The sequence below is a fragment of the Lepidochelys olivacea genome (assembly GCF_965140295.1).
Source record: "Lepidochelys olivacea isolate rLepOli2 genome assembly, chromosome: 13".
Lineage (NCBI taxonomy): Eukaryota > Metazoa > Chordata > Testudines > Cheloniidae > Lepidochelys > Lepidochelys olivacea.
The window spans coordinates 14,084,763-14,111,690 of NC_140423.1; the positions used below are offsets into that span (position 1 = coordinate 14,084,763).

At 40.5% G+C, this 26,928-nt stretch overlaps 1 protein-coding gene across 2 annotated transcripts in view; it reads right to left on the reverse strand.

Annotated features, from left to right (window-relative positions):
* The window catches only part of DOK5 (docking protein 5), an 89,448-nt gene that overhangs the window by 61,668 nt on the left and 852 nt on the right, over window positions 1–26,928 (reverse strand). The window lies entirely within an intron of this gene.

The window sequence follows — 26,928 nt, forward strand, 5'->3', positions numbered from 1 at the left end:
AAAACCTAGCAGGACTTGCAATTTTATTCTGATCAAAAGCAATGAATTTTTCCTTTGCCTATATAGTGGACAGAATCCCAATTAATGCTGGTGCTTTGACTTCTATTTTTGTCTTTTAGTGCTCATTCACATAGCAGTGCAGTAAGAGATACTTCTTCCCTGAAAGCATTCTGAGCATCTTCTAATGGGTTACAAATTGTGATCGGAAACCTGGTGGAGCTATCACCATGGAATGCTGATAATGTCAGATATGAAGATTGGGACACTGGTCATATAGGATTCAGCTCTTTTAGAGGAAATGTCCCCTAGACTGAGAATGCAGGATGGTCTCCTTTTAACTGAACACAGTCACTCTCTTTTTTACATTACAAACTGATATGAATGCTTATTGTTTATCACTGCACTTCTATAAGAAGAGATAATTACAGGCAGGCAGATATTGGAGAAATTTATCCTTTCACTGTTGGGCACAGCAGCCATAAGATTTGCTATTTAAAAAGATATGTCTACAGTGCTGTGTGAAGTACTACGTGGCCCTTTCGGATGAAACACACTATACAAATGTAAAATACAATTATTACTAAATAGAAAAGTACCAGGTATTACACAGCTGCAAACAAATTTCAGCTGAAATTTGGGTTGTTTAGCGTAACACTATTATTACCCTTCCATTGAAGGGGAAAAAAAGATATTGTTATTGTATAATCAGAAATAGACTGCTACAGACCTAACAAACAACACATGCAAATGCAGATTGGTTCACTGGTCTGGCAAACAGAGTGTTGACGCTGTACTTTATTTATAAAATATAACCTCACTTGGCAGCACAGAGGACTTTATTTGCCTGTAATACCTATTTAATGTTACTGTGTTATGAGCATAAATGATATATTACATTATTCATAGTGATCAGGTTGTAATGACCATATAAATCAACATCATTTTACAGAAGACTATGTACATTTCTTCTCCTTCCCTGGGTAAACAAACAAATGTATACAAATCGAAATAAATCTCATGAGAAGCTCACTTCCTATGTGTCTTCAGACCAAAATGGTTAGGATAAATTAGTCTAATCTGCGGTTTGCTAATAAAGAAAGAATGAACAAATCTCACATAACATATCTGTAGATCTTGGCTGGCATAAATGAAAATTGCTCTGTACTGCACAGTTTCCAGAGGGAATCTAAAGCCTCTGTCTTTCAACAGACATGTCAGTAGGAATTCAGATCAATAAAACAGAGGTGTGTGGCTCCAACGGACAATAAATAGAAGTGTTTAGCATTGTATCACTAGATAGGTCTGTAATGTCTTTTTTGATCACATTATAACACATAACATACATGGGGAAAGCCTTCTGACCCAAGATCTCAAAGTGAAACATTGTATCAGGTGTAGAACAGGAGAAACTATTATCTAGTAGTTAAAAATAGCTTAACTTATAGCATTTGATATTGGAATACAGCTAGGCCATGATAATTTTTTGTGCACGTTTAGTACCAGAGCTAGAGAAACTTTTTTCAAATAAGAAATAGGGTGTTGAATATTTTTCCTGAAAAAAATACTGTCATACGTGTTTTTTTCAAAGAAATTTCAAAACATTTTTTTAAATTTCAAGTTTTGTGGGGAAATTTTCAGCATTTTTGTATTGAAGTATGGATAATTTTCACTTTTGTTTAAAATTTTTTTTTCTTCCTTCCCTAGCCTACCCCCACGAAAGAAGGTGGAAAAATTAAAAATGAAATTTCCCCCCGCTCCTTTACTTTCTCTCACACACATTTTTTCCCCAGTGGAAAGTAGGGGGAAGCACTACGAATAAGACTGTGGGATTTGTCTCACCAAGATGAAATAAAATTTTTAAGTGACTTGATTTAAAGAGAAAAATCATATCAAAATGGCTTCATTTTTGATAAGGGGAGGATTCCCATTTTTAAATTTTTCCACTAACACCAAAAATGAGGATTTTTTAAATGGGGAGGGAACATTTTTGATCAATTCTATTTGGCATCCTTCATCAAAGGAATCCAAAAGGATCTGATCAAAACTCCACATTTCCATTCTCAGGAAACTTACATTCCAATTTGAAACAAACAAAAACAATTTTCTGAACTTCTATTGAAATGAAAATTCTGAAATTTCAGTTTCAGAAAAATTGTTTCAGAATTTCAAAATTTTGTTTTGAATTTTATTTGCTGTTTATATATTTATTATTTTATATTACTTCATGACATGTCAGTAATAGTGCCTGTTATGACATGTAAATTCCATATGGTTCAAATACTTAATTTTCATATATATTTTTTTTAAAAAATCAATAATAGAACCTGCTTCTTCAGATGTTGCAATTTGTACTAACTAGCAGCTGCCATTACTGATTTTAAAAACAGAACATTTTAGCTATTCTGTCGGAATGACATGCCAGTAGCAGAAGAGCATATTATAGAATCATAGAAATGTAGGGCTAGAAGGGATCTTGAGAGGTCATTAAATCCAGCCCCCTTCAAAGAGCCAGGGCCAAGCAAACCTGGTCCATCCCTGACAGGTGTTTGTCCAACCTGTTCTTAAAATCTCTCCAATGATGAGGGTGCCATAACCTCTCTTGGAAGTCTATTCCAGTGCTTAACTATCTTAACATTAGAAAGATTTTCCTAATATCTAACCTAAATCTCCCTTGCTACAAATTAAACCCATTACATCTTGTCCTACCACCAGTGGACACAACAAGCAATTGACCCATGTCTTCTCCATATATGTTAAAGGCTGTTATAAAGACTTATTAGGTCTCCCTTCAGTCTCAGAAACATGCCCAGTTTTTGAAACCTTTCCTCATAGGTCAGGTTCTCTAAGCTTTTAATCATGTTTATTGCTCTTCTCTGAACACTCTCCAATTTGTCCACAACTTTTCTAATGTGTACTCCCAAAAGTGGACACAGGTCTCCAGCTGAGGCCTCACTAGTGCCTATAAGAGCAGGACAGTAACCTCCCATGCCTTACATACAACTCTTCTAAATACACCCCAGAATTATATTAACCTTTTTTGCAACTGCATCATACTGTTGACTCATTCAATTTGTGATCCATTATAACTCCCAGATCCTTTTCAGATTTTTCCTTCCTAAGTGTAGTATTTCACACTTATCTTCATTGAATTTCATCTTGTTGATCTCAGATCAATTCTCTGATTTCTCAACATTGTTTTGAATTCCAATCTTGTCCTCAGAAGTGCTTACAACCCCTTCTAGCTTGATACTATCCTCAAATTTTATAAACATATGCTTCACTCCATTATCCAAGTCTTTAATGAAAAAAGGACTGACTCCTGCAGGACCCCACTAGATACACCCTCCCAGTTTGACAGCAAACCACTGAAAACTACTTTGAGTATTTTCTTTCAACCAATTGTGCACATACTCTATAATTTTTTTTCCTCGACCAGATTTCCCCACATTATGAACATATCGTGAAACCATGTAAAAATAAACATAAAAATGAGAACCTACCAAATTTGGAAATAAAATTCCTTTCTTAAATCAATTTTCTTCCTTTTGAAATTTCAGCAAGATCTACACTGCCAAAATTGAAACATTTCCCCTCCCCCCCCAAAAAAAGTTGTTTTGGAGTAAATATATTTTGATAAAAGTTTCCAATTAACTCTACATCCCAATTTACTTGTCCGTCATCAGCTAAGCTTGAAATCTAAGGAGTGAGTTTCTTTGGTCAAGTGTTAACCCACAGAAAGTAGACATGTCACCAGAAATTCTGGCAGTGAAGTGTGACTTGTTTCTTGACTCTGTCCCAATATCAAACCAATAAGTTCTATTCATTGTTCTGCTGTTCACTCACTGTGTTGCCCTGGACTGTCTGGGGTTCACTTTATGCATATGTAAGAAAAGGTTAACCTACCTCATAGGACTTTTGCTGATTTTTTTTTTTAAATATCTAGATCTTACGCTGTGGATCTCAAAGCTCTCACAAAGGAGGCAAGCATCATTATTCCCATTTTACAGAGGGGAAAACTAAGACACAGAAAGGTAAAGTGACTTGCCCCAGGTTACTCGGCAACCCCATAGCAGAGCTGGGGATAGAACCCAAAGCTTCGGAGACCTTGTCCAGTGCTCTTATTAAGATTTGCCAGATTCATTGAAATGCTTGCTTTGTGTGGAGGAAAGGGAAGCATGAGTAAAATTTTGTGGGAAGATGAAGGTGTATATGACATTTGGTGTAGTCTCATGCATTCCAAAAGGATTAAAAAAGTTGCTCGTCAGAAACACTTTTTAAGACCCAAGAATAAATCATAGCTGGCAGGATTGGCATGGCAGGATCCAAAATGTAGTGAATTCATTCAAAGGCAGGAAAACGATTCCAACCTTCCCTTCAGTTTGGAGACAAATTTTAAAAGGGCACCTGGGAGCTTCCAAGAGCCTCTTGCAGCACATCACTTCAAACGTTAAGAAGATAATTTAAAAGCAAAATATCTCCTTGGAATTGTTGTTGATGCACAAAACAGTTGGAAGATATATTTAATTGTAAAGACACCTCAAATGAATGCTTCCAAACAGTCACTGGAGGGCACCTTCATTTCTTTATAACCAGCTTAATCTCTTATTATCCAGGCTGACGGGCATATAGGGCTGACAAAAGGAAGGAAAGTCTTAAGGGTTATGGTAATGAAATGCAGGACATCTGGTTTCTTTCTCTGATACAGCGTCCTTGTGAGGCCCTGGGTAAGACACTAAGCCATGATCATGCAGTGAGCTCCGTTACAGGACTGAGGCCATAATCTCTTTGCACTTTAGCTTCCCGATCTGTAAAACAAAGATAATACCTACTTCCTTACTTCACATGGGTATTGAATTCAGTAGGGCCAGTGAGATGTTCAGACTCTACAATGAATGTCATAGGAGATCCTTTAATTAAATAAATAAATCTAGTGTCCAGGATGCAGACTGAAGAGAGGAGCAATGATTTGGACTGGCATGGCGGGGAGCAGTCATTATCCAAGAACACAAGCCAGATATGTTGTTTTATTGAATCAAGCCATTAATATAGGCTGTTTACTGGCAAGGTACAAAAAAAAAAAAAAAAAAAAAATCAAGGACCAACTCACAAGTAGATTGGCATGCAATTTGTGTTTGAATGGACTAGTTAATTGTGAATAAAGCTGTGACCATCTATGACTGCAAATATCTGACAGCTTGTTTGATTAGAAGGAAGCCGGGGGGGGGGGTTTGGGGGGGAGAGGGGGGAAGAAGAGCTGTGTCCATGCCACTGTTAATAATTCATGGAGCGCAATAATTAACACATGGGATGCAGGCCACAAATCTATTGGCACCTAATAATTATGAGTGATCAACAAGATGTATGATAATCATAGGGTGTGCAAAAAGCTTTTCTCTTTAAAGCAATGGGAAAACAACTTTATTTCAATTTCCCAAATCTAGCTGCTTATGAATTCAGGCCACAACATTTGGCTCTCAAGTTCAACACCCTAAAGTTCGTGTGTGTGGATCAGAGGTTTTGTTTTAGCCAACATGGCCCAGAGCCATTTGCAAAATTCACTCAGACCTGGATTTGGACTGCTATCTTGACTAAAAGTAGGGTGACCGCTTTTGAAAAAGGCAAAAGCGGGACATATGCAGGGGCCTGTGACAGTCTCCCCCCTCACCCCAAGGCCCTGCCCCCTGGCCAGCCAGGAAGCCTGGGCCACTGCAGAAAGCCTGAATCCTCTACCTGCCCTGGGCTGGGTGCCTGAGAGCAGTCCCTGCCCCCCACCAGGGGCTCAGAGCCCACCTTAGCCCCCAGCCTCCCCACCAGGAAGAGCCTGGAGCTGCCCCCGAAGCCTTGGGCAAGCACAGAATGGGACAGTCATTCACTGCACAGTCATTCAGCTCGGGACCAGGACTTGAACTCTGCATTTCCGGACTGTACCACCCAATTCGGGACAGGTGGTCACCCTAAGTCACCCTAACTAAAAAAAGGTACAACCAAATAATTGACTATACTTGCAGTTCAATATTAAGAATGTTCAAGAGATCAAGTAACCAAGCTCAGCCAAAGCAATACATACAGGAAAGAAAGAGCTGATACATCACCAATCCTTCCCAGGAAGTGAACTCTCGCAGTGTGTTCAGTTCACCTCGCACAGAAGATGTGCTTCCCAAATGACCCCTTAAACTAGGGATCTTTTACAATACACACAGCACTGTTCACATCACTACGATTAGCCAGCTAGCTAGATTGTGCCAGCTTTGACTTTGAGGCCTACTGGAACTTTCCTCTGCTCTCATTTTGAATGTTAAATTCTAAACATTAAGGGGCATGAAGATAATCTCTAATACAAAGCATTCATACATCTTACTTTATTTCCACACTGTACCTTGTCCATCTAGCTTTTGACAGTTTCTGTATTTTCCTAGGCCAAGTGCTGAGCGATACGTGCCCCGGGGGCATCATGCCTCAGCAAAAGTGATCAAGAATAAGCATAGTACAATTTAGCCTGGTGACCCATCACATACATATTTTATTAATACCATGTGCATAGTACCTATTCATGTGGTCTGTGTATATAAACCTATAGGCATTGACTAACACGATCAGCATTCAAGGATGTTGATTTCATGGGAAAAGGGATCTAGGTTGATTTCAGACCTTTAATTAAAGTTACTACCATTATTTTCCTTATTGCAGTGTATTTCCTTAGACAGTGAGGTGCCATGGACAGGACATTGGACTGAAAGTCAATACACTAATGCTCTTTTCTCATCCCTGCCAATCACCTAGTACATGACCTTGGACAAGTCACTTTACTTGTCTCCACCTTCCAGTCTGATAAATTCTAACAATATTTATGCTCACTGAAAGTTACTTCAAGATCCATAGATGACAATACTTAGCTCTCCTATAGCATTTAACACATGATGAGTATAATGGTCCACTTTTAAAGTCCAATCCTGTTTCTACCGAAATCACTGGATGGTTTGCCATTAATTTCAATGGGGGCAGGAGCAGACCTCCCAAATCAAACACCCTGCCAACTACTTCCTTTCACTTTTCTATTCTTTTCCAATTCAGACTTATCACAGCTGTGCAGTGAGTCATGGCTCACACACACACTTGTATTTATGACTGATTGAAATCAAGGGAAGATATTTATTTTCATGAAATAGCAAATAACGCCATCAAGTGCGTCACAGCAAGCTGACCCCAAACAACAACATTTTGCTTTTTTAAAAGTGACAGAATTATAGTCCATTAAATCATACGAACAAGCACTTCAGCTCTGCCTTACAGCAAATAAAATCAGAATGGTAATTGAGATCATTTGGCATGAAGTACTGGACATACTAATGGATTGTGGCACAGCTCTGTTGCCAAGCAGAGCCCACAACTATCAAAATGTATTTCCCTTTTCTAGCACTTTGATGTAATGACACAAGAGTTATAGCCCCCTCTGGGCTCTAAATTACCAAAGTAATCAAAGAGTTGTTCAAGTGGAACCAAGACACACAGTAGAGACCATGTGTGATTAAAGTGAGCTTGATCCTGCATCCCATGCATATATAAAAACTCCTGTGGAAATCAATGAGCCAGTGGGTCCATAAGGAATACAGGATAACATACTTATTAGCTCGTAATCCTAGCATAAGGCCACGTGTACAATAGAAACTTTGCTTGACGCAAGTTACATTGTCATGAAGCTGCCAGAGTTACTATATTGCTTGTGTGCGTACATACTTGAGCTTCTTGCATCAGTGCTGTCCGTTGTCGATGCACAGGGGAATGGACCATGGATAGGTATCCCCAGTGTGCAACCTGTCACCATCCAGCACAGTATCTTTTGGGAAGTTTTAGCAAGGCATGGTGAGATAGAAACAAATCTAACTGGGAACAAGAGGTCAACTTCCCAGCATGCAACTGTCTCTTTCACATGATGTCATCTATATCCCATAATTTTGTACTTTAAAAAAAAAATCCCACAAACCCGCACAGCCCTCCTCACTGTCTGCCATCTCTGACAGAAGCATGGAGCCTGCAGCGCTCCGCACAATTGTCATGAGCATTGCAAGCACAGGACTTGTGATCCTCTGGTATTTGCAGAGCCATAAGAAGAACTGGATCAGTGGGAGTTGTTATGATTTCTTGGAGGACAGACTGCTGTGGGACACAGTAAGAACCTATTCAAGGTTTATGTTGGTGTTCGTAGATGAGCTGCAGATGGCGGAGCAGTGGTTCCCAAACTAGGGGCGCAGTTTGTTCAGGGAAAGCCCCTGGCGGACCAGGCTGATTTGTTTACCTGCCGCGTCCACAGGTTTGGCCGATCGTGGCTCCCACTGGCCATAGTTCACTGCTCCAGGCCAATGGGGCTGTGGGAAGAATGCCCAGCACATCCCTCGGGCCACAACGGTTCCCACAGCCCATATTGGCCTAGAGCAGTGAACCATGGCCAGTGGGAGCCACGATCAGCCAAACCTGTGGACGCGGCAGGTAAACAAATCAGCCCGGTCCACCAGCGGCTTTCCCTGAACAAGTGGCGCCCCTAGTTTGGGAGCCACTGTGGTGGAGTGTCACTTTGGGCCTGACAAAAAAGAGCACAGGCTGTGGGATCACATTGTAATGCAGATTTGAGATGATAAACAGTGGCTGCAGAACTTTGGATGCACAAGGCCACATTCCTGGATCCGAGCTCAACCCAATCGTCCAGTACAGGGACACCAAAATGAGAGCTGCTCTGACAGTGGAGAAGTGGTGATTGCACTGTGGAAATGTGCAATGTTGGATTGCTATCGGTCAGTGGGAAACCATTTCGGAGTTGGAAAAATCCACTGCAGGAGCTGTCATCATGCAACGGTGCAGGGCCATGAATAGTTTCCGGCTATGTACAACTGTGACTCTCGGCAATTTAGAGGACATAGTGTTTGGATTTGCAGCAATGGGGTTCCTGAACTGCGGTGGTGCAATAGATTGCACACATATCCCTATTTTGGGACCAGACCACCTTGCCACAATAGGAAGGGCTACTTTTCTACAGCCAAACAAGCATTGCTGGATCAGAGGAGACACTTCACCAACACCAATGTTGGCTGGTCAGAGAAGGGACATGACACTCACATCTTTAAGAACAGAAAGCTATAAGCGGGGACTTTCCTTTCCCAACTGGCAGATTACCAGTATTGATGCAATTAGTGATCCTGGGGGACCGAGCCTACCCATTGGTCCCCCTGCTCTTGAAGCCTTACACCAGCCACCTTGACAGCACCAAGGAAAGATTCAACTGCTGGCTCAGCAGGTGTAGAACAACAGATACTTCCATATTTGGGCTTTTCATTCAGTAACAGAGAGATCTAGTAATACATGTCCATTTCTACCATTGGCATCACAATTATAAGGAGATAATTCAGTGCTGCCATAGTTTCCATTCCATCCTGAGCTGTGATACCACCCTTGAGAGCTGGGGACACTCTAGTTAGAAGTCACACACCCTGGTGCATATTCTGTCCAAACGGATGCTCTGCTTCAATACATACAAGCAATGATGGTATACTGTATTTATATAGCACCTGTGATGGGTTCCCCCTGGGGTGCCACCTGAAACTGGGGTACCACTGAGCCCCACCAGCCTGGGCTCCCTTTACATTGTACTGCTGTGACCAGCCTGCCAAGCCCTCTCCCAGGCTCCAGCCTGCACTCTACCAGCACACATACAGGTAGGGACACATCTAGCTGTAGGACATACAGATGCTGTGATCAGCTCTGCATGGGAAGGCACAGCTAGGGCACCTCCCAGTTCCTAAGACATGCACCGCCCTCTGGAGTGTAAATCCAAAATTATGCTACACAGGGATCTGTACAGCATAAGTTCATGAAATTCAGTCCCTCCCTCAATATGGAGAAGGATATGCAACAGCTTTCTGCCCTGAGTTATGACTCCCACACACTGGTTTTAGACAAAGCAAAAATAAGTTTAATAACTATAAAAGATAGATTTTAAAGTGATTATAAGGGATAGTAAACAGAGCAAAGCAGATTACCTAGCAAACAAACAACACACACAAACTAAGCTTAATATACTAAAGAGATTGGATATGAGTAGCAAATTGAGATGATTCAGGCAGGCTGCAGAGATTCTTAAGGGGCCAGCTGCACTTGTTTACAGCTTAGAAACTCAGGTGTTCCTTTCACAGGCTAAAAATCCCTTTAGCCTGGGTCCAGCACTCTCTCCCCCCATTCAGTTCTTGTTTCTCAGATGTTTCCAAGAGTTTCTTTGTGGTTCTTCACTGACTCCCCACCCCAATGATGTCATTCCCATGTCTTAAATAGGTTTTGCATATGGCAGGAACCCTTTGTTTCAAAGCTTGGTTCCCACACCCATCAGTAGAAAAACACTGGTATTCCAAGATGAAGTCCAGCACCAGGTGACCAGGTCACATGACACTGTTGTGTCATAGCAGTCATGAGTCAAAGCCTCTGTACGGTATCCTCAGGAAGGCTTCCTGTTGGGAGATTAATTTCTTCCAAGACCTATTGTTTTCTCCTAAAAGGCTCATCAACCTGAATGGGCCCTTCCCAGCCAGCCATCCAGACTGAGCATCTTTTGCCTAGTCAGCATTCCCCAGGTGTAAACACATTTGTAATACAGATATATAGTCAATATTCCTAGCTTCTGATACACAAATGATACATATATAGAGATAGGATAATCATATTCAGTAAACCATACCCTTTCCTATGACACCTCACATGACCTATCTTGAATTATGCCATAGTCATATCATCATAACATCACGGTGAAGAATATGGGATGCAGTGTCACTGCACCTTCCATCCTAAATATCCCCAGTGCGTTTGGGCTGGCACTTTCAAAGATGTCTAACTTCCTTAGGCTCCAAAATCATACTGAAATGGGAGTTAGGTGCCTACCTCCTTTTCTCAGCATTGAACTCCAGTCACTTCTGGAACAAGAGGGGCAGCAGCAAGCCAGACCTCAAGGAGAAAAAATTTTGGCCAAAAAGGCAGAGACCAATTTACAAACAATACTTTGGAGGCTTCAGTGTCCAGGCAGGTTACAGAGTGTGACAGATGCAATGCTATGAAAACAGCACTCTCTTTATAAATGATACATGTCTGAATGGTCTCCCTCTCTATGTGCTGGCTAGTGATTGTATTCCTGGTTAAATCGGTCAGAAAAAGGATGCTTCCTGCAGGAACAAACTCCTTCTGTAATGCTTTTGTTTTGGAGAACTGCACTTTGCTTTATGAAAGCTTCCTGGTCACTGGTAACCTAACATTGCACCCAACGTGCTAAACTGAACTTTGACCTGCTGAAGTTATGTCAGTGAATTGCAGGAGTCTACTGCCTAGGACCCTAGTAGGGAGGGAGAAGAACGTGAGATTCCACCATGAAAAAGGTGATTGCTTGAGACTTAAATGGGGTGCCCTCATAGAGACCATGAGGGCGTCTGAGGTGCAGCTAATTTGGGAACTATTACACAAAGGTTCAGTTTTTAGGTCTCATCTGAAATATCCAGATAATGTAAACTGCATGCATCTCAATTTAGGAGAATAAATTGGTCCTACTAGGACATAAATGGGGTAATTCAGATATTTCAGAACTAGATGCTTAGAGCCTGACTCCAATTTCATTTAGATGGAATTATACCAGTGTAAAAGCAGTTAACTTCCATGGAGTTACTCCTGATTTACAGGAGTATGAGATTAGAATCAGGCCCACAGACTATGACACATACACACAACACTTACTTCATTGTCTTCACATCACACAGCAAATTGCATTATTTGGCTGAACAGAGAGGAAAAAAATAACAGGTACTTTGCCATGTGAACACAGTGTGGCAAGAAGTGCCTTTGGTTGCTATTGTACTGTAAGTGCAGTTCAGCAGCACACAAAATACAGACATTAATTATTTCAGTATAATCAATTTGCAGCTTCTTTATCTTTTGCTTCTTGCAGATTCTTTACCTAAATAAGTGAGAGCACTAAAACTAATTTTTCCTTTGCTGACAATGGAGATTGTATTGTTCCCCAGATGAACATAACATGCTAGGTAAAGGGGCAATTTCATCTGCTGTAGTGAGAAAAATGCCACAGTCATTCATTCTACCCATCAATATTTTAATTAAAACAAATTATGTTACTTCAGTATAGGAAATAAAGTCAAATTCATTGATAGCCTGGGACTCCAGTGATATTTCTGACAGCACCTGATGAACTGAGGCAAAAAAATTACAAAATTAGTCCATTAACTCTCATAATGTATCTAAAACTATAGAAATAAAATCAACATGTCAGCCTTAGTTATCGCACACCCTCCATCTGTTATTTCCCCCAAGATGTTTCACTGGCACTAAAGACATATATAGCTGGCAGGTCTATATTATATAGAGAGATAGTTCCATTGACTTCAGTGGAGCTATGCCAATTTACACCAGCTGAGGACCTGGCCTTAGACTATATAAAGGTTAGTTACACTGGCTGGTGGCTTTCCAGGATAGTGAAGGATCAACTTCGCTCACAACAGAGTGTGGTTTTCTTTGGCCATTTTCTACTGTTTACTCTCTCTTTTGTACAAAGAAAGATGAAGGATTTTCATCCATTCCATTATTCTCCATCAATACTGTCCTTATTAAACATCATGCACAATCACTGATTATATATTCACTGCTGTACAGGGCACCGTGAGTTACTTTGAATCCCTGAGATTAAAAAGCACCTTAAATCAGGTGTTCTTGTTTTGGGATTTTTAAAATCAGAAAGCCTCTCCCCCAAACACTGCTAACACACACATACACTTTCTCTCTCTCCCCCTCCGTTCATTTGGGAGTCTTTTTAGTTTATGCGGGGGGGGAAGAGCCAACATTTGGAATTACTGCCAATTTTACAAAATATCAAAATAATGAAAACCCAGAGAAATATGGGGGACTCAACTCAGTCTGAAACACATGCTGAAAGATACCTAGAAAAATTAGTAATTCCTATTCTAAAATATATATTTTATGGTGCATGTAAAAAGCCAACAATGAAGCAGGCATTTGTGTGTGTCTGTGTGTGTGTCACACACACACACACACACACAGAGACAAATGCCTGCTTCATTGTTGGCTTTTTACATGCACCATAGCATAAAAGTCTTCTACACAATCCTCCATCTTTAGACAATCATAAAGAAGGTATATCTAGAAATTCTTCATTTCAGATCTACATGTTAGCTGGCAAACAGAGAGCTTTTTTTAGAATCCTTTGCTTATGAGGTTATTACCAACATCTTTTACCTTTCTTTACCATCAGCCTTTCAGATGCTACTAATGGTAACCGTGACCGTATAAACTAACAGCACAACCATGTGTGACATTAGGAGGCTCAGAACTAGTGACCTCGAGGAGCTATGAAATTTTAAACAGAACTGGGAACTAGGTGCAACTCACCTGATTAAGGTTTCATTACACTCCAGAAACTCCTGCACTATGCAAACCTCCAATGTACCCAAGTCAGATTTTGAGTGACCACAGTCACATCCATCTAGACTCTTAGTGATTTCAAGAGGAAGCTGTGTGACACTTAGATTATTTTAGTTTGGGGTAATAATTTAAAATCACAAATTGAAAAATCATGTCGTGAGAACCATGTGAAGAGAAACAGGTTCCCCTGAACTCCTGCAAACAATAACCCTGGACAATTCACAGGGCCAGTGCTTGAGGTTGAAAACAAAATACCATCCTATTAATTTATGTCATAAAATGTAATGTAATCATCAGTTTGCAACTGTAACCCAATGGTCAGGATGTTATATGTCCTACTCCGTCTCCAGTCCACAGATGATAGGAGACTGTTACAGCTCTCACATGGCAGGCTACCTTCATCTCAATCTGTGGCAATGCATGGTTTTAGTTCTGAAGGCGCCCTGTTCAATTCTCATGTTGGCCAAAATGGTGGCAGTCACATAATTACTGTCCTCTTAATCTCCAAATAAGTCACCCTAACAATGTCCTACAGCAATATTGGAATGAACTGGCTAGTGTGCGTGCCTACCCACCGCCCTTTACCAAATGGAATCAACCCTGCTCAGCTGTGCCATAGGATTTATACCACTATCCACAAAAGGAGATTTCTTCAGTTTAATCTTCATTCATTGTCAAGAAAAAATTTACATTAACTGTGTCATGAGGGAAGTTTGTACCCCAAATGCATTCAGAAACTTAAAATATTTTTAAAAGCCACTATTCTAAGCAAAAAAAAATAATAATAATTTAACTAGCAAATTGAAAGAACTAGCAGGACTCTCATTCCAGGTGTGCCTAGATGCAATTTTCATATCTCCTTGGAGTATTTTCTACCTTAAGTATCAGAGGAGTAGCCGTGTTTGCCACTTTTACAGATCCAGACTAAGAGTCCTGTGGCACCTTATAGACTAACAGACGTATCGGAGCATAAGCTTTTGTGCATCCGACGAAGTGGGTATTCACCCACGAAAGCTTATGCTCCAATACGCCTGTTAGTCTATAAGGTGTCACAGGACTCTTTGCCGCTTCTACCTTAAGGCAACTGTATGAAGCCACCACTTGTACTGCAATGCACCATCATCAATAAGCATATGCAATGTCCTAAAGCAGCATAGTTGGATGGCCACTAGTTCATGAGTTATCACAACATGTATGTTTGTGGGGTACAACATTACCCCACAAATACATTATCTATTAGCATGTGCAAACTACATTTATGTCAAATAAACAGCTTGCTTAGTAGGGGATACGTAGTTACCACTATTGCAACACAAGATACTCTGACTAGAAGCAAACGTACACAGAACTACTAAAAATACAATATAGTGTAACATATTTGGGGTACATTTGTACCACCACGTACTTTTTTGATAGCATGAAAAATATTTTTTCTGTATTTCTTTTTTGGCTGAATTGTGTATCTGTGCCTAGGTGACAATGTCCTAAAAAAACATAGTTGGACGGCCACTAGTTCATGAGTTATCGCAACATATATACATTCACAGGGTACAACATTATCCCATGAATATGGAGGAGGGTTAAATGGTTGGAGGCCTGTGATTTTACGGCACAAAGTTCTGAGTTCTATCCCTGCTGTCACTGGGACATACTAAGTGGCATGAAATCCCTGATAGCTGTAGGTTTGTTCCAACATTTACATTTTATAATTTGCTAAAAATATGATCACTCAACAAGTTTAACATATTGCAGGTTGAGGTTCTTAACTTTTCCAGCACTCATCTCCTTTGACTCAGTCTTCACAGCTTAAAGTTTAAGTCATAACTATCTGGTATGATTGTGAGGGCATGAATTTTCTTACACTTTGACCCCAAACTTGCATTTTGTTCCCCATTACACAGGAGTCCACTCACACTGAACTTCCAGGATTAGGTCTATTTTTCATAAGATGCCAAGGACACAAAGTGCACCGCAGAGAACTGGTCAAAAAATTTCATTTGAAAAAAAAAATCCCCAAAAGAATAATGTTTCCCCCCACCCAATCAAAAAGGAACTCTCTATTTGAGAAATTTTAATGGTGTCAAAAACAGAAACCTGCAAATTTCAGTTTGATAACTGAAAAATTTCACCTTAAAAAAGGCTGTCTCCACCACCCCCACTTCACTTTTTTGGATTTTTCATGAAAACCCCAAGACTTTTAATATAAAATGTTGAGATCCATCAATTCTTTTTAATTGGAACAAAAATGTTTCCAGGCTAGCTCTAGTGCAATCTAAGAACTAAATAGCAACAACAGTGACAATTTATTTTCTAAGGGGCTCATAGCAAAATGAAATTGTTGTACAGCCCACATTTTTTAAATCTAGCATTTAGCCCGTGTGGCTGAGATTTGTTGGTAAATTCCAGGTTCAACACAGTCAATTAGCACATGCTAAAAATATGCATCTGTCAGTTTTTAGGCGACATTTTTGTGTTGGTTTTTAAGATGACATTAGCCTCACAGTACCATGCAAGTCTGATAAAAGAAGAATCTGTAATCCTGTGGGTAACACATCAGTCTAGTTAAACCGTCCAGAAGCCTGGGGAACTCCTCTTCCTTTTGAATCTTTAATCAAACCAGAAACATCTGGCATTCAGAGCATTTCATGTTACTCCACCTATTACACAAATGCTTCCTAGAAATTAGCTATCAGTAAGTGATAGACAGTTAAGAAAATCAGCTTTCCCTCCCCCCACCCTCATCTCACTCAAAAACCAAATTCCCAGAACAGCATTTGAGTGCAGAGCCACAATTCTTTAAACCTAGGCTGTAGTCACAACAATGAAAAGGGTGGCTGCAGGTCTCTGGGAGAGGAATATGGTCCACCTCTTTTGACAAAGGGAAAGCACAGCCATGCATGGATCCAATTTAGTCCTCAGTGATCTTGTCTGCACTAGAAGCAAAAAAAATTCCCATTGTTGCATCTCTACCCGTGACTGTAGTAGTGGGAGATGTTGTGTAGACAAACGCTATTGCAATCACCAGCATTTTTAACATTGGGACATCATTGGGAGCCAGGATTTCCCAGGACACTGGGAGCCAGGATTTCACCCAATGTTTGTTTAGACTAGCTCTGATCCAGATTAGGGGACATGATGATTAAGATAATTGCACCACAGGAGCCTTTTTTACTCTAGTGTTATCACTGATGGAGCTGGAATAGTGGGAAGTTTTTGCCCACCTCTCTCCCCTGGCAAAAAATAAAACAAGGCGGTCTAGATTTTCTACAGAGCCAAGTACCCAACAGCTCTTACCTAGGCACCCATCTACAGTCCCCTTTGTTCTCAATGAGAGCACTGAGTCTTTTGAAGATTTAGCCTCTTCATTAATAAATCAAGCTTTTGAAAGTGTTGGGCACTCACCCTTGAGCCTGGATTTTTTGAAAGCTCAGCTTCCCCTTAGGCACCCAAATGAAGTGGCCAGATTTTCCAAGACCATTCAACACCCAGCAGCTCCTATGGACAAGAATGGGAGCTGCAGGGTGCTGACCTCCTTTGAAGGCCTAGCCACTTGTACATTTAGGTGCCTGAGGGCTGTGTTCAAAGTGTCTACACAAGGCCAACCTTGTAATTGGAACTGTATGTAATTCATTTTGAAATTTACCTAAACCTATTTGGGAAGTTAAATTTTGGATCTGAAGCACCGACTATACAACTGATATTGTAAAAGTGGACTAAACATTGGGGCTGTCCCTTCTGCAAGACCAGTTCTCAGAACTCATCTCTACGAACTAGTCTCTAGACATCACAGTTAGTGAGTCAGAGATAAAGCGAGCTGACTGCTCATAATGGTAGTTTGTAGGGCAATCCCACCTCTGAACTGGCTACCCCAATGCTCTAGTTTAGGAAAGCAGTGACATGGGAGGAGACCTATGGAGGTTAGGCGCTTAAATACTTCTGAGGATCTCAGTCAGACTCCCAAAGAAGGATCCACTTTCTAACAATATGGAAGATGGATCTTTCTTCACACAGCAGAGGTGTCCCTTCAGCAGATGGGACTACAGCTGAGAGATGCAAACAGAATGTGGTGATTCTGGATTTAATCATTACAAACACTGACAGGTACATGGTAACTGTGAGAACAACTCAGTGAATGGCCTAGCAAGTGCAGAGGTGGTAGATTTCACAAGACTCTCAGAACAAACTTCCACTGAGCACTCAGGAAAAAGGTTTGGTCAAGGTAAATACTGGTGCGAAAACATAGCTACAAGAAGCAGATTGTGTTCCTATTGCTCGACAGACCCCGCATTAAGGGAATAAGCATCTGGTTTTCTTACATGCCGTGTCTTGGTATATCATAGGATGAAGTGCACCAGTCCACAGGTTTCTAGGTGCAGATCCTTGGCTGCTGTAAGGTATCATAGCTCTATTGGATTTCATGGAGTTATGACAGTTTATGGTACTTGATGATTTGCCCTCTAATCTCCATCTACCCTTTTGATACAATGCAAAAAATAATTTTATAAAACCAGATATTACATATATTATAGTAGCAGTTTTCTTTATAGTTATCCATTAAGGTTTTAAAAGTGCTACACAGTATTTTCAATTGCAGGATGTTCTTTGGCTTGAAACCATACCATGTAGCTGATTAGTGAACTGTATATATTTTCCAGCAAAAAATCTCTTCTCTTGTAGACATTAAAGAAACATTACAACGCAAATACATTAGGCTGAATGGCAAAGATGACCAAAGCATTTAGAATCACAAGTGATTCACACACACTTGTCTGTGTATATACTGCTCTAGAATTGAAATAATATACATTTGGCCTCAAGATATACGAGACAGTCAAAGCTGATTTTAATAACTAGCCTTTTCTCTGAATCAAATTTCATCACTAATACATCCTCATCTAACATATGGGCCTTCTTATCTTGCATACATACTGAAGTGCTCTACAGTATTTCCCATGGTATTTAAAGAAGATTAATAATTTTTATTTTTTCCTAAATCTCTAGTGACAACTAGTCTTTAAGCTGGGCAAGTTTTCCTTCATTATGATACTGTAAATCAAGCAAGTCTAGAGTTGTCACAGAATCTGGTCAGTTTACAAATCTCACAAAATTCAGGGAAGTACACAATCTGAATTTACAAATTATACATCCACCCACCAGCAGCCAACACAAGTAGTCTCTCAGGGTTATGAAGCAGCTGTTAAAAGTAGAATGAATATAGGGTATTTCCATTATTGGATATAGTCTTGTCCAGTGATTAAAGGCAAACGGAAACCAATGGCAACAGTCAAAGCAAACACTCAACCCAACAACCAAATGTATATAAACTCTGATATTTCATGATGCTAATGTGGATCTTGAACAAAGGAGTCTTTGGGCTAGTTTCTCAAGCAGCACAAAGTAGCTGAAGAGATGCCCTAACAAGGCAGATGGGAATTCCCTAGTACTGTGAAAATCCTGGAGGGACATAAAACTGACATAGCTAGCTCTACACCACCCACTCCCTGCCCCCCAGAAACATAAAGGTCATCCTGTGATCCAGCAATCCTTAGAGAAATGCTCCTGCCACCCTTCACATCAGGTGCTCTGGACCCCAGCCATCACCTGCGTTAGGGGAGCAGAAACATGGCTTACAGCTACTTCTCCCACCCCAGTCCCAGATGGACCATAGCTTGATATAAGGACTTGGCCTTTGCTGTATATATTACAGTCCTATTTTAGAGAATTATACTGCTGTCTATCACTGCTATACCTGAGCACCTTGCATGTTAAAAAAGTCAATGGCAATAAAGTCCCAACCATTATTAATATTTAAAAGATTACTTTTATTATTTCAAAAAAAGTTGAGCCATTGGTCAGCTCTACAGCCGTCAAAAAAACCTGAAAAGTTTTCATTAATTTTTTTCTGGTTTGGCTTATTCAGTGGCAAGACAGAAAATCTTTTTTTCAGAAGGATAAATGAGAGAGCAAGAACAGTTTCAGTGTAACCTGACTGGCACCCTCCTGTATTCCTCATGTCACCCAAGTACAAGAGGAATCTTATTCCACAAAGATTTGCTGTTGTCATGATCAATTATTTATATTAAATGCCAGACTTGCTGGTCCAATCTGATATGGTAATTTGAATGCATGTCTCCAGGCAGTAGGGTGACCACCTACATTTCAAGGGAGTAAAGAACCACACACACAAATGTATGATAAGTAAGGGGCAGGCCTTATTTAATGAGACAGCATCCCACTGTGATGCTGCACTCCATATTCTTCATAGTGATATTATTACAATATGATTATAGCATAATTATGATGTAGTTTATGCAAGATAAGTCATGTGAGGTGTCATTGGAAAAGTTATGGTTTGCTGAATATGATTATCCTGTATGTATGCATGTATCATTTTTGTATCTGAAGCTATGAATATTGACTATGTATCTGTACTTCAAATGTAGTTACACTTGGATAATGCCCACTAGACAAGATGCTTTCAATCTAGAAAGTGGGTGAGGAAGGGCCTATTCAGGGAAATGGGCCATTAGAAAGAACAATAGGCTCTAGGAGAAGCTTATCTCCCACCTGCTGAGCCTTCCTGAGAACACTACAGACAGTCTGAGTGATGGTTGCTATGACTCTACAAGGACATGTGACCAGGCCACATGACACTGGACTCCATTTTGGGATGTCAGTATTTTTCCACAGACTAGTCTGGGAACCAAGCTTTGGAACAAATTGTTCCCACCATATGCAAAAACTATATAAGGCAGGGAGTGACATCATCTGTGGTTCTTCACTCCCCACACACAAAGACTCCTGGAAACACCTGAGGAACAAAGACTGAACTGAAACCCAAATTGTAAAGCTAATGCAGCTTGTGCCTTAAGAATATGCAGCCTGCTTGTATCATTTCCCAGGGTGAGAGTCTGCTAACTCATATCTAATCTATCTAGTATATTAAGCTTAGGTTGTGTTTTTGTTTATTTGCTAGGTGATCTGTTTGCTATCCCTTATACTCATGTAAGATCTAACTTATTTTTGTTTTAATCTAAACCAGTGAGCTTTGACTGGAGTGCTTGGGGAAAATCTCTGCTTGGTTACCACAAGTGTGCATTGTTCTCTTCACATTGAGGGAGAGGCAGACTGGGTATTAACCCATACAATGGCCAGATTTGACCAGGGCAGGATGGTACTGCTCTGGGGTCCCAGGCTGGGAAGCTGGTGGTTGAATTACTTCAGTGTTTTAAGAACCACACACACAAGCATCAGCTTCACTCCACTCTTGTGGAAATGTCAGCACTTAAGAGAAGTTGTACAGTCAAAACTCTGCTCCCATTTTTCCTCAGGATGGAATTAGGCCAGATTTACACTGGAGAAACTAGGCACAGAATCTGGCCTGAAGAGTCGATTCACTGATTAAACATGTGCCAAGTTTGTTGGAGAAAAACATTAGACCACTTCTCTATCTTCTATCTCACCACAGAGTGATGGAATCCTTGCCACTTTGGAACGAGTCCTCAGACAGCTGTTCACAAAACAAGGATGTTTTCCCCACTAAACTTTTCCACACTAAATCCTGAATTGAAAGTTTTATTTGTGGTTTTAAAATTATCTCCCCTCCCCACCACCGCACACTTACTATTCCCTCACCTTTTCCCAGTTAGAAAACGATCAGAAAGTGAGATTAACCCCACATTTTAAACAATGGTTTCCCCCCCCTTGAAATTTTGTTTCAAAATAAAGTTAGAAAACAAAACAAAAAAATGAAAAATAGAAGTTTCTCCATGAAAAATACTGATGTTTTCAGCTAAACCCTATTTTGCCACACAAATATCATTTCAGAAAAATTTTCAGCTAGCTCTATTCCTGAGGAATTTTACCAGTATCTGCTCACCTCCCACTCCTCCCTGCCCCTCAACCTGCACATGGCTCAATACAACCAGCACCAACCTCTGCTAAGGAGAACTGGGTGAGAGTCTTACTTTAGCCAGCAAGACTCACCAAGATGGAACGCTGAAGTAACTTGCTCAAGGCCATAGACTGAGTGTCTCAGTCAGGATTAGAACACAGTAGAACCTGGTGACTCAACCCTGTATCCATAAAAATAGCACTCGTAACTTATTATTGTGAAGAGAAAAGCAAGAAGATGTGTCACTACACATCTACTGATGTATTTTACCTCTCCAACCTAACTCCAGAATACATCAGGAAAATACACCTGTAGTCCAGGGGTCGGCAACCTTTCAGAAGTGGTGGGCCGAGTCTTCATTTATTCACTCTAATTTAAGGTTTTGCGTGCCAGTAATACATTTTAACGTTTTTAGAAGGTCTCTTTCTATAAGTCTCTAATATATAACTAAACTATTGTTCATAAAGTAAATAAGGTTTTAAAAATCTTTAAGAAGCTTCATTTAAAATTAAATTAAAACGCAGAGCCCCCCAGACCAGTGGCCAGGACCCGGGCAGTGTGAGTGCCACTGAAAATCAGCTTGCGTGCTGCCTTTGGCATGCATGCCATAGGTTGCCTACCCCTGCTGTAGTCAAACACACCAAGCTAGAAATCATTAAAATAAAGCGGGATTGGATAATACTGGAGTGTAACCACCCACTTCCAAATTAACTTAGATCACTGCTAGTCAATAAGGCATGCTTGAGTGAACTACAAGACCTATATCATAACCATAAACATATGGAAAGACGAGAAGAGGCCCTTTTTTTCATCTAGACTGTGTCTTTCTGTAAAATAAAACAAACTAAGGACGCAATCCTACTGATAGTTGAGCACATGAGTAGCCCCACTGAACTTAATGTGACTTTCCACAAAGTGTGCCAAGTTACTCGTGGGCCAGATTTTCAAAGAGCTCATCTCCTGTGTAGGCACCTAAATGATATGGAAGTGGAAATCTGGGCCCAGTTGCAAGTGCTGAGCAGTTTGTATTTACTGGTTTCACTATGACAAGATTAGAGGGATTGCCTGCTGCATCCCACAATATATGGAAAGTGATAATTTGATGTACTATATCCTCATCTAGAGAAAGGATTGTCCAGTGGTCAGGACACTAGCCCAGATCTCTCAAGACCTGGATTCAAGTCCCTGCTTCCACCACAGACCTCCTGCCCCAGTTATATAGGTATCTAAGGATCCAGGATTATCTGTTCTTTTAGGCGCCTAAATCCACTATTTAGGTGCCGCTTATATTCTCAAAGCCACCACTCAGCTGTTGATTAACTTTGCGGGCAGCAAACTTTACACTGGTAGGCAGTTTTCTGAATGCCAAATTGCTGGTGTTTCCCCATAGCTAACAAGCTGCTCAGAGGCTCCAAAGCAAGATTCTCAAAGTATACAAGGGAATGCCTGTCTCACCAGCAGGCCCAGTCTGAATGCACCTAGGATCAAATACCTCTTGCAAAAGAGCCAGATGCAGGACACCAATAGGCAGAAGGGCAGCACAGCATAAAAACCAAGCAGGACAGGAATTTATTGACAGAACTCTGCTCATGTGAACGTCTGAAACTAAGACCTCTTCCCCTCTGGTTTAGAGAGACCATCATCCCTTGCAAGTAGCCAATCTAGACATTAGGGTATTCATCTGGGAAGGGGATACCCAGATTCAAATCCCTGATTAGGAGCAGGGACTCAAACAGAGGTTTCCCCCATCCCAGGTGAGTGCCCCAGCCATCAAGTTATTGATTAGTCCAGGGTGAATCTCTCTCAATCCCTCCTGTTAAAGCTGTTCCACTTCGCATAAATTGTCAGTAGGCCAGAGAGAGACTGACTGTGGTTAGAGTACTCACCCCAGATGGGGGAGCCCTTGGTTTAAATCCCTGCTCTGAATCAGTGTCCTACCCATCAGGGTATTGGCAGGGGGTGAAGTTCTCTCTCAAAGGTCTCTGTTTTGGCTGCTGAAGCATGAGTTATCTGACCTGACATAGGCACCTGACTCCAGGAGAGGATCCTGAGCAAAAAAAGGCCCCAGTCTCTGGCCCAGTCTGGTGCCTAAGCCTCTCTCTCTCTTCAGCATTTCCCTTCTAGCTACCTGCGGTGGCTCCCCACTCAGGTTGCTGCCTTCTGAAGATCCTTTCCTTAGGTGCCTAACTCTCCCCAAGCACTGTATGGGGAGCCTGGACACCTAACGTGGAGCTGTGCGTTTCACTAAACAGCAGGCTGTCTACGGATTAGGAGCTGCAATGCAGAACAGAGTACTGAAATACCTTTGAGGATCTAGGCCTAAATTCCCCATCTGTAAGATGGTATCGTATTGGTATAAAATAGCACTTCCTTCCCCACATGGGTGTTGCGAGGATAAAAGCCATCCCAGATTGTGAGGTGCACAGATACTACATTAATGGGGGGTCATAGGTACTTAAAATAGACAGCTCCAGGAGTCAATACAACCCATTGAAAGCTTTGGCTGAAGCAGAATTATGCTGGTACGTTTGTGCTGGTTCAGAGCTACGAGTTGGTGTGGTACTGATCCTTAGTCTGCTGCAGCACTCTCTACACAAGCTGGTCTTATATTTAAGTACTTATGTTAATTATAATTACTGAAAGTATTACTGTAATGAAGTGGAATCTGAAATCTTGGCAATGTAGAGCTGAGACATTTACAGCAAATGCAAGTGGTGAAAAATCTGAAGCCAGGTTATTTCTAGCGTTAGCCGCCTGAACTAGTACTAGAGAGAATATTACACACTGCAATGTGTATGGGGCATCAGTGGAGTTTGAAGGAGGGACCTCAGTTCCTCAGCACAGACCTTGGCCACTTGAGCTACAGGAGTAACCCCCTCAGTTGGTAGCTGCAGCAAGCCTACTACCTATGCCCCATTGGGTTGGAAAGTCAGTGGCTTAGCAAAGGTATAATTTAGGTCCAAATGTGGGTACTTGACTTAGAGTCTAGGTCATTGTCCGAATTTTGGTCCTGTTCAGCTTTTGACTCTATGAAGGTGTCAAACTAGAAGAGCACTCTCCACACCACGTTTGTCCTGTCTTCCATCAACTGGTGATGGTAGACTGCAAAGTATTTTACCTTGGTTAATCATAATTAATACTTGGAATAAAAGGCAATCAGATTAGGTAAAGGAGAGAACCTTTTAAAAAGAGATTAATTCCAATTCTATGGATCTTAACTAAATAAACCAACGACAGAAAAATGTGAGTCTATATACTATAGGGACTGAATACTCTTCCATAACGAGTGAGCTGCAAGGTTTTACAGTGATAAGTGTATGCATCTGATGAAGTGAGCTGTAGCTCACGAAAGCTTATGCTCAAATAAACTGGTTAGTCTCCAAGGTGCCATAAGTACTTCTTTTCTTTTAGTGATAAGTGAAGTTCCACATTGTCTTACTACCACTGACTGGGCTTGCTTACATGCCCATCCACCTTCTCCGGCACATCTTCTACAGTTATCTGCTGTTTGGAAGTTTGGTCTGTTTATTTACCTGTTGTGAACTGCATGGTATACTCCTTGTTTGTTTCAATGGGAAATTATGTACACTGTGTTCATTTTCCTCTGCTTTACAAGTGTTTTCCCCCTCCCCAGTATTGATAAATACAATAAAAGTTACCCATAATAAGGGTCTGGATGCAAGGCTGTCATAGAGTTCCACCTGAGATGAATTGAGCCCAGTAAGTCTGTCAGAGAATGCTCAAAATGAAATTCCTCTATTCGAAGGGTCATGGCTACTGTATATGTTATACATATACTTGGCAGAATTAGATTTTTAATCATTTCAATGGATAATACCTATATTTATTTTGAAAAAAATTTTTGTTATCAATTTAAATTTTCTGCAGTTGGGGGGGAAACTATGGGGATGAGAAGGTGTCAATTTTTTTATGACAGTAGATGTTGAGATTCAAAAAGTTATAGCTTTATCACTGTTAAAGCACAAGTTGATATCACATATTAAAATGTACAAAGTAAATATCCTTAAATCAAACGAATAAGCTCTTAAGCAGTACTTTTCTTACTTTGCTACCTGTAAATTTCAATTATTGAGAAATATTTTTTCATCAGTTTGTGTATGTACAATGAAATCAATGTTTACCAACATTTACCGATAAAAAGCTAATCCTTCCAAGACTAATTATACAGATTGCGCAGATTCCATCAACATGAGGAAATTACAAGCTGTATCATATTTTAGCTGTCAGAAGACTGCACTGTACAAACTCCATGCAACACTTATGGAAAGTTCTCCTTTTAGACTTCCTTGAGTGTCAGTGTTCTAGAACACTATTTATATACCAAGTAAATATAGATCAAAAAGATCATAACTGTAATAAGCCAGCAAAACCTTGTAGATATCCACAGAATCTTTCAAATAAATTCCCATGTGATAAACCTCAGTGTAAAGCTTCAAACTATGAATGATTCAGAGTCACTGAGTTAATAATGCTGTTCATATTGGCATACAACAAAAACCAGAAGGCATTCTAAACTTCTCATAACAAAAGGATAGGTACATCCAAAATCTAAGAACCCTCCCACTCCCCACCTTGAACTGCCTTCCCACTAGGTTGCATATTTTATACAATAAGAACTATGCTTTGCAGCCTGAAAGGCTGATTAACTGTAGCTTTTAGGTAGCTTGCCATGCTTTGATACCCAGAAGAGAGACAGCAGCAGTGTATTTTCAATAATGCTAATGGGAATTAATCACACGAGAGGAGAATGAAAGCCAAAAGATGTTCCATAAGGAATTGGCCTGCTTACATTATATGCATCACACCCACATTTAAATCCATAAACATTTCACAATAGTAACCAAATGCATATTTGCAAAAGAAAAGGAAGTGGCAGACAGAAGAAAAAAATATCAGAAATTATAAATCTATTGTGCACCCGCAAACTCAGTGCGGAGAGTTTTGGAGTGTTTTAAGACTAGTACAAATCTCCCTCCCCGCCCCACAACACACCAGAGCTTTTAAATCACAAATGCAAACTTTTACTGGGTAAATGGTCAGTCGGTAGGAATACCTAGCGCCCATGGCATCAGAGCAGATGCAATCGCAAACCCAGGTGAGATGAATGGTTTTGACAGCCACAAATTTTACTGAATTCAAAAGGCACAGGTTTGCATTGCAGGAAGTAAGGTCTTGTCTACATAAGGACATTCAGGAAAATTAATCCTAATTAACCAAGGGGGTGAATTTAAAGTGGCTTAGTAAACTCTTGTGTGGATGGGTTTCTGTCTAAGAATTAAAGTGGCCTTAATGATTAAAAAACTGAATTAAGGCCACTTTTATTATGAGTAAGAGCATCCACACAAAGGTTTAATGGGAGTTAACTAATCCACTAAATTCACACCTTTAGTTAATTACAATTAATTTTCCTGAGTTTCTCCCTGTACATCAAAAATCAGTCACACAGGCCTTCCGCCATCATCCTAATGAAAATGTTAGTTAACACCCCTCCACATTTATTACTGCTTCCTGCCCCCAGTGATTCTCAACAACTGCCCAAA